Source organism: Oncorhynchus nerka, linkage group LG12 (assembly GCF_034236695.1).
Source record: "Oncorhynchus nerka isolate Pitt River linkage group LG12, Oner_Uvic_2.0, whole genome shotgun sequence".
In the NCBI taxonomy this organism is placed as follows: domain Eukaryota; kingdom Metazoa; phylum Chordata; class Actinopteri; order Salmoniformes; family Salmonidae; genus Oncorhynchus; species Oncorhynchus nerka.
This window is the reverse complement of record NC_088407.1, coordinates 45,057,311-45,066,712: the sequence shown is the minus strand read 5'-3', so window position 1 is coordinate 45,066,712 and position 9,402 is coordinate 45,057,311.

Here is a 9,402-nt window from a genome sequence, read left to right as displayed (position 1 = left end):
TGTCACCCTCCTTAGGAGAGGGGGTGACCTTGATAATTTATTGTTAAAACGAGAGGCTGCCTGGATCTTTAATTTAAAGACCCTTGCGCCCTTCGGTCTCAACGTAGACTTTGATCTGAAGCCATTCTTGTGATTATTGTGACTTTGCCATTGTAATTGTTTGTAGTCAAATTAATCTATGATCGTATGCTATTCATTTGTTGTTTGTATGCTGTTCTTTGTATGACATTTTAATATTTGATTATTAACCAATGATATTAGGCCACTCTTGGCCATGATTACAGACACCTGTGTCTTTTGACACTATATAAACGAATCATCCCGCAGTGTTTGTGATTATACCCTGATAAAGACAGCTTGGCTGTCGAAACGTTGGTAATTAAATATTTGCATCTGAGCTCCTAGAGTGTGCGGCTCTCTTTTATTTTCAAGTTTTCTACTCCGCTAGCCAGCACCTCGTCTTAATAGGTGTGCGTTTCTTTTTCTTCTAGATGAAACTGAGTGGAAAGCATGTTTGTTGTGGATGTTGTTTCAAAGTCTAACACAACGAAATGGACAGCGCTTTCAAAGGTGATGATTCATTCAAAACATTTAAGACGTTGCATGTAGAACACCCATACCCATATTAGAGTTTACGCATAGGTCTATATATACTGAATTAAAATAATAATTGTGCTGTTATCCAATACATAGCCTTGTAGCCTACTGTATATTACGCTTGGCAGATAAACTTTCAAAAATCATTGGTCTAGCCTATACTCCAAAATTAAACATATTCTAGTAATGGCCTTTGATTGTGGACTGTATTATTATGCATACTGGATGGAATTGTTATCTTATGCTATATTATAAATGTTCTATCAATGTAGTCTGGGCCGATGCTGTTTGTTCATTGATTGTGCAGGGAGGCTTGCAGAGTTAGCCTACAATTAAACAATTGTTTTTGATCTTATGATAGACAAAGATAAAACACATAGATCTTCTAAACTAATCCAATCTGTAAACTGTTGGACTTAATAGTGGTACACATGGTGTACAGAACCGAATATAATAGCATAGTATAACGTTACGGTAAGACGACGTTACGGTAAGACAACACCACTATATTTTTCCTTTCCTGGGGGTTGAGACCTCATGTTGTTTGGATTTGAACATTCAACAGTTGTATTGAAAGGGGGCGGCGATCAGTGGCTGTGTGTAGTTGTCTATGTGTGTGTTTGAGTGAAAAATACATACAGGAGAACAAATCACTAAAAAGTACAGCCCCCTTCATTATCGACACATCGTGCTGACAACATAAAGCAGCCTTTCCAGACTATGAAGCCAGGAAGACTTTGAGTTTGGTGTTAGCCAGACTACTGAACAATTGCATTGAATCCCAAAGGTAATGTCTAGACTTTGGCTTAGCAGGCTAACGCACTCTTCTGGCACACAGGAAATTTTAGGTTGCTATGCAAAGTTCCACAAAAATGCTCCTCCATGTGAGGGGATGGGATTTTATTTTAAACCCAAAATGTCAATTTAAAAGGATTGTTCCCCGCTTATTCTTCAGGGTGTTAGAGTTGATATTTGATGTTAGTATGGATGTCTTTCCCAGCAGGGGTGTGTTGCCCATTGCTCTGTGATTTAATTCCTTACTTCCTCAACTGGTGGACTTTACGATGTGTACTTCAGCGTAATTGAGGCTTTTGCCTCCTTTTAATGACAACCTCAGAGATGGCAGCAGCAGCAAATATAGAAGGGCATCCCCTACTCCAATTTACCTGGTAGGATACAGCAGGAGTTGAGTAGACACACATTCTCCTTCCATATTATAACGTTTTTTTCTACAGAGACACCTGTGAAATCAAGGAGAGACAGAGTAGGATTGGTAGGACCTGGGATTCATAGCCAGGCAGGGGAATTGTATGTGCCATCCTCAGGCACATATATCAATGTTTTTAATCATTGGGTGTTTTCACTTGATTCATTAAAGTCACTCACTTTGTCACTCTTTCTGGTTTTCAGTTTCACATCCAGGCAAAGGAGAGAGATTGAATTTTGGACCTGCATTCTAATAACGTCAAACCCATTTGCATTAAATACGTTTTGAGGCCAAGGGCAAATACAATAAGTAGTTTACAGTACAGAGATGTTACTTATTGGATGATTGTTTTTGACAGTAACCACTGGGTGTCAATGTTGTTTCATTCTTAAAATGAATAGAAGGATCCCTTTGAAACTTGCACAAATCTATAGTATTACTTTAAAAAAACAAGGGATTTAAGGTAGACTATTTTGATTTTCCCCAAAGGAATAATTGCATATAAGATAAAGGTCAAGTTGTAACTAATGTAAATCCTGGAGCTATTGCTTTAGCAATCTAATGCAAACATGAAAATAGAGCTATACCATCTAGTTTTGCAGACAGCAGGGCCGTTCGTATTCATTAGGCATCAAATTAAAGAAAACTGACTGAAACAAGGGGGGACTACCTGAACATATCCAATAAGAAATGCTCGTTTTCGTTTTGAGTTGCAAATCTTTTTGCTACGGTTTGCCCAAATTAATACGACCCAGTTGTAATTGGTCTTGAGTTGGGAACGACAAACTCGGACCCAATGAAGTGGATACTGGGGACAGTGTTTAACTCTATTAACTGAATCGCATTAATAAGGTAAATGTTCGCGCCCCCGCAGAAAACAAATTAGCATAATACAAAAAAAACATCCAAATCTGTCAATTTAAGCTAGAGAGATGGTTTTCTGCATTGGATGAGTCTCAATCCACCGGTTCCGCCTATGTAACACTTCCGCATCTGCGGTGAAAGGTGACAGAGGTCTTCTCACAAAATCGTCTGTAGCATCCGAACAGTTTGGGCTACACACTAATACAACCCTCTGTTCAAAGGTGAGACTATCTAGAACATGTTGGTGGTTTTTCTCTAGGACACCCACAGGACTCACAAGACACATCGAAAGTGTCTTTCTACATGCCTGCGGCCCTAACCACGCCAGGTTGCATTTTATTTAATCGACCCGGCACACAGGATTACAGGGAATGAACAATTTGCTCATTGATGAAAAAGGATTTAAATACATTTTCCATTTTCTTAAGACTTCACTTCTATGTGGGGTCAAACTAATGACAGTGGAAGCCACTGGGGCAGGAGTCATTCATCAAAGCCATTTAAAAACTAAACGCCAAGCCACTTTTTTGCTCTCTCGAGTTTCAGAAGAAAGGTCTTTGTTTCTGGCCATTTTGAGCCTGTAATCGAATTGCGCTCATTAGTTCCAGCAAATAACTTCTGAGGAGAGAAGGTGTCTTACCGCTGCTGCCTGTGGAGGATAACAGAGGGGGAAAAAAACTGTACATGCTAAATTGCAGAGCGTCATTTAGGGATAATTGCAGGTGCATATTACAGGACCAAATTAGATTGACGGGCAATCTGTTGGTGGTGCAGAGAGTGCCTCTCTGGTCGGTGTTTGGCCATGCTGCTGTCTACACTTGAGAATCAAATCTAAACAACCCTCGTAAACACTTTGCATTAAATAGACGTGTCCGACATACACTATGAACAAAAGTATATTTTACAAAAGTATATTTCGCCTCTATGGCCTATTTATTGCCTTTACCTCCCTATTCTTCTACATTTGCACACAATGTACATAGATTTTCTATTGTGTTTTTGACTGTACGTCTGTTTATGTGTAACTCTGGGTTGTTGTTTTTGTCGCACTGCTTTGCTTCATCTTGGCCAGGTCGCAGTTGTGAATGAGAACTTGTTCTCAACTGGCCTACCTGGCTAAATAAAGGTGAAATAAATAAAATAAAAATATGGACACCTGCTCGTTAAACATCTCATTCCAAAATCATGGGCATTAATATGGAGTTGGTGCCCCCTTTGCTGCTATTAACAGCTTCCACTCTTCTGGGAAAGCAATCCACTAGATGTTGGAACATTGCTGCGGAGACTTGCTTCCATTCAGCCACACACAAGCTTAGTGACGTCGGGCAATGATGTTGGGCGATTAGGCCTGGCTCGCAACTGTCATTGCAATTTATCCCAAAGGTGTTCGATGGGGTTGAGGTCAGAGCTCTATGCAGACCAGTCAAGTTCTTCCACACCGATTCGACAAACAATTTCTGTATGGACTTCGCTTTGTGCACGGGGGCATTGTCATGCTGAAATAGGAAAGGGCCTTCCCCAAACTGTTGCCAAAGAATTGGAAGCACATAATCGTCTAGAATGTCATTGTATGCTGTAGCGTACACTGGAACTAAGGGGCCTAGCCCGAACCATGAAAAACAGCCCTAGACAATTATCCCTCCTCCACCAACTTTACAGTTGGCACTATGCATTGGGGCAGGTAGTGTTCTCCTGGAATCCGCCGAACCCAGATTCGTCTGTCGGAATGCCAGATGGTGAATCGTGATTGATCACTCCAGAGAACACATTTCCAGTGTCCAATGGTGGCAAGCTTTACACCACTCCAGCTGACGCTTGGCATTGCGCATGGTGATCTTAGGCTTGTGTGTCGCTGCCCGGTCATGGAAACCCATTTCATGAAGCTCGCAACAAACAGTTCTTATGCTGACGTTGCTTCTAGAGCCAGTTTGGAACTCAGTAGTGAGTGTTGCAACCAAGGACAGATGATTTCAACGTGCTACGCGCTACAGCACTCGGCAGTCCCGTTCTGTAAGCTTGTGTGGCCTACCACTTTGTGGCTGAGCCATTGTTGATCCTAGACTTTCTACTTCACAATAACAGCACTTACAGTTGACCGGGGCAGCTCTAGCAGGGCAGAAATTTGACAAACTGACTTGGAAAGGTGGCATCCTATGACGGTGCCACATTGAAAGTCACTGAGCTCTTCAGTAAGGCCATTCAACTGCAAATGTTTGTCTATGGAGATTGCATGGCGTTGTGCTCAATTTCATACACCTATCAGCAACATGTGTGGTTGAAATAGCCAAATCCATTAACTTGAAGGGTGTCCACATACTTTTGTATATATAGTATTTAATGAGGCCTTGAGAAAGTATTCACACCTTTGACTTATTCAACATTTTGTTGTGTTACAGCCTGAATTATGTTTTTCTAATTTGTATTAAATTAATACAAAATTGAAAGCTGAAATGTCTTGAGTCAATAAGTATTCAACCCCTTTGGTATAGCAAGCCTAAATAAGTTCAGGAGTAAAAATGTGCTTAACAAGTTACTTAAGTCGCATGGATTTTTTATAACTACCTCTTCTCTGTACCCCCCACATACAATTGTCTGTAAGGTCGCTCAGTCGAGCAGTGAATTTCAAACATGGATTCAATCACAAAGACCAAGGAGGTTTTCCAATGCCTGATGGCAACAACAAAAAAAGCAGACATTGAATATCCCTTTGAACATGGTAAAGTTATTAATTACATTTTGGATGGTGTATCAATACACCCAGTCACTACAAAGATAAGGCGTCCTTCCTAACTCAGTTGCCTGAGAGGAAGAAAACTGCTCAGGGATTTCTTTCATGAGGCCAAAGCTGGGTGACTTTAAAACAATGAGTTTAATGGCTGTCAGAGGAGAAAACTAAGGATGGCTCAACAACATTGTAGTTACTCCACAATAAAAAAAAAACTAACCTATTTGAAAGAGTAAAAAGAAGGAAGCCTGTACAGAATAAAAATATTCCATAACATTCATCCTGTTTGACAACAAGGCACTAAAGTAATACTGCAAACAATTTGGCAAAGCAATTCACTTTTTGTCCTCAATATAAAGTGTTATGTTTGCGGCAAATCCAATACAAAACATTACTGAGTACCACTCTCTATATTTTCAAGCATAGTGGTCGTTGCATCATGTTGTGGGTATGCTTTTAATCGTTAATGACTGGGGAGTATTTCAGGATAAAAACAAAATGTAATGACATGAAGAACAGGCTAAATCATAGAGGAAAACCTGGTTCAGTCTGCGTTCCACCAGACACCGGGAGATTAATTCACCTTTCAGCAGGACAATAACCTAAAACTCAAAGCCAAATCTACACGAGTCGCTTACCAAGAAGACAAATGTTGCACAATCCAGGCGTGGAAAGCTCTTAGAGACTTACCCAAAAAGACTCACAGCTGTAGTCGCTGAAAATGTTGAATTCAGTCTGTAACAGCAAAATGTGGAATAAGTCTAATGTGAATACTTTCTGAAGGCTGGATCTACACAACCGATAGTGTGGGATTGAGACTCATCTTGACATTAGACTGCTTAGACTGTTTTTGAAGTCACTTTTGTGATGCTTCCTCTTATTGACAGGAAAAGTTATGGTTAAATTCCCAATACATTACAACAGTGCAGTTTCACGAGGCAACAAGAGAACCAATTGTTTCTTGACTTGTATTATTGCATTCGATGAAAAACTGAGAATAGATCGGAGTGTTCAAGTGGAGAAAAGGTTATCGTCTGCACATAACATGTGAGTGAAGAGAAAAAGTGGAGTTGATAGCCACTCTAGATAACCCTCAAGGCCTACCTTCAGTTACTAATGGTGGAGGTGGAGAACACTTCACTTTACGGTTGCACTGCTTTTTGTGCAGCTAATTGTACCGAAGTACTAAAGTATTCCCAAGCTATCTCCACCATCATCACGAGACATTTCCAAAGGTGCTCTTGTTAGGTATCTTTAACAGAAACCTGTGAAGAGATTTTGACATTTCTTTCATGGACTGAAATGAATTTTAAAATGTGGTTACCCTGAATGGTTCTGACAGGATTAACTGCTGCGATTTAGGGTTACCCCCAGAGGAGTTAGTTAAGAACCCGGCACCCACCTCCTCCCCCTGTTCCTGACATAATTGCTGAGGTTGGGGCTGAGAACGAGAGAACACAGTGTTAACTCATCGATTCAGGAGTCTTCTTTATGTTTTAGCCGAGTCATATTTTGCCTTGAGGGAACCGGGTTGCTGTCTATCCTTCAGGTTGAGTGACATAAACACAATTTGGGGCCAAGATGGATCTGTCTAGGGTGTCTCGGGTTAATTACTATAGCTCCCTCCTTGGGCCAATCAGTGTAATTTTGTAAATGCCAGATCTCTATGGCAAGACGCATTATTTACCCAAGAATCCGAGTACTTATTACATTGATGGCTTGCCACAGTGAGCCTGTGCAACACGGAACAAAACAACAACAGAAAAAGAAGAAGGAACGTCATTACAGTCTTCAGTAAGCAGACAGACACCTTGTGGTTCACATCAAATGGTGCAAGGATGGTAAATATCTCCTCCCACTGGTTTCCCTCTCGCCTTCGTTCCGAGGCGTACCTTTCAGTAGGAAAAGCTGTGTCTTGATCTAGGGTGTCTGAGGGACGGCGTGATACCTCTAAAACTGCTGACATCAAGCTCTAGGGCCAGATGACACCTTTTGATTTGGAGTGGAGAGAAATGTTTGTGCTGGCAAAGCCACTCTCTTTCTCTCCTTATTCATGAAGAGACTGCTTGATCGCCTCAGGAAGTTGACAAATCTCCCTCCTAGGGCGTTAATAAAATAGTTTGGGCTTTTATAAAAAAAGTGTCTTATTTTACTGTACTTCTTACACAGCTATTTAGGGATTTGTTTCTAGGCCAGCATAACACAGCATCACTTCTGGACTTAGGGCAATCCTAACCGGAGGGCCAAATTTAAAATACAGCCTTCAACCTTTGCAGATGATAACATAACAGAATAATGTGGTAATTAGCCAGCCGGAGATGGGAAACCGTGGCCCACAGATGGGGGGACATGGCACAGGAAGTGACATTGACACCCTCTCATCTCCAGTCTATTTCCCCTTGTGTGATATTGTCTACTTTCACCGTTGGCTACAGGCTTGAATGCATCTCTGAGGAGGAAGTCACTCGACGCTTGCGTGTCACTCCTCTAAATTAGCTGATAAGAATCCCGGCATGCTAATCATTGGATTTAATCCCATCCACACCAAACACGCACACCTCCTATTCAGAGCTGGAGTACATTGGCGCTGGGTTGCATTCTCACGTTATTGGCCCCTGGGCCCTGGCGGGGAGTGATTAATGCCTGTTCCCTCCAATAAATAGAATGTTTTATCATCAAGCCGCTCACCCATGCTTCCCCTCCTCCTTCTCCTCCTGTCCCCTCATTTAAATCGTTTGACTCTCCTCTCCAAGATCCAAGGTGGGTGTTTATGCCTGTTCGACTGGCCCTCAGTCGCAAAACATTATCCTCACCGGTGCCAGATGGTGACCAACTCAATGATCAAATTCTCGCCTTTGTGAACGTTTACATTTGACACCTACTTTTTAATTGTGTGATATTCAATGAATCTCTTGTCTCATTGTCACTTCCCCAAATCAGACAGAGTTTTTGCTGAAAGATAAATGGGATTTAAACCCATGCTGGCACCACTTGACCGCCACAGTAATTGAGTTCTAAAGAGGGGTATTGATGCTACTGCTTGCAGACTACCCAGAGGGCAAAACTGCACCAATTCAACCAGTTTTTCCCCGCTGGGTATAGCTTAGCATTGCAATGCCACATTGTAGCACACTCCATTGGAGACTAGTGCATGGGAATGTCCACCTTTTCTGATGACCAGCAGGGAGCTGAAGGAGAGCTTCTGAAAGCTTTATCTAAGTGATTTGGCAGGCGTCCCACTGCAGCTAGTGACATCGACTGTTTCTGGCAAATTATCTGTCATAATTTAACCAATTTAGCTTCCCATTTCAGCTCTTAAAGGAAACTTTTCAACCTCAATGTCATTATCTCCAGCACAATACCAGTGTCTATATATGTGAAAATGGCACATTTCTACATGTTGTAGTAAAACATATAAAGATAAAAAGTTATATTCCATGACATCCGCAAGTTTTGAAAATCACTTATTTGTAATATTTTCTAGGACCTTTCTTCTTATTTTTTTAACCACAGTTCATAGAAACACACTGTTTTCACATATGTAGACACTGGTTTGGCGCTGGAGAGGCGGAATTACCCTTTAAAACTGCAATATGTAACTTTTTGGACGACCCGACCAAATTGACATAGAAATGTGAGTTATAGATCATTGTCATTGAAAGCAAGTCAAAGAAGCGGTAGATCTGTTCTAAGTGCAATATTTCTATGCTTCACATTCTTAAGTTAAAGTTACATTTTACTTTCGGTTTTGTACATCAGCTTCAAACAGCTAAAAATACAATATTTTGGGTTATTGAAAATATATTTCACAGCGGTTTTAGATGGTACAATGATTCTGAACACTATAGAGCAAGGATTGGACACTTTGATGGGAGTGTCCTCTGGTCTGATGAAACAAAAATAGAACTGTTTGGCCATAATGACCATCGTCATGTTTGGAGGAAAAATGGGGATGCTTGCAAGCTGAAGAACACCATCCCAACCGTGAAGCACGGGGGTGGCAGCATCA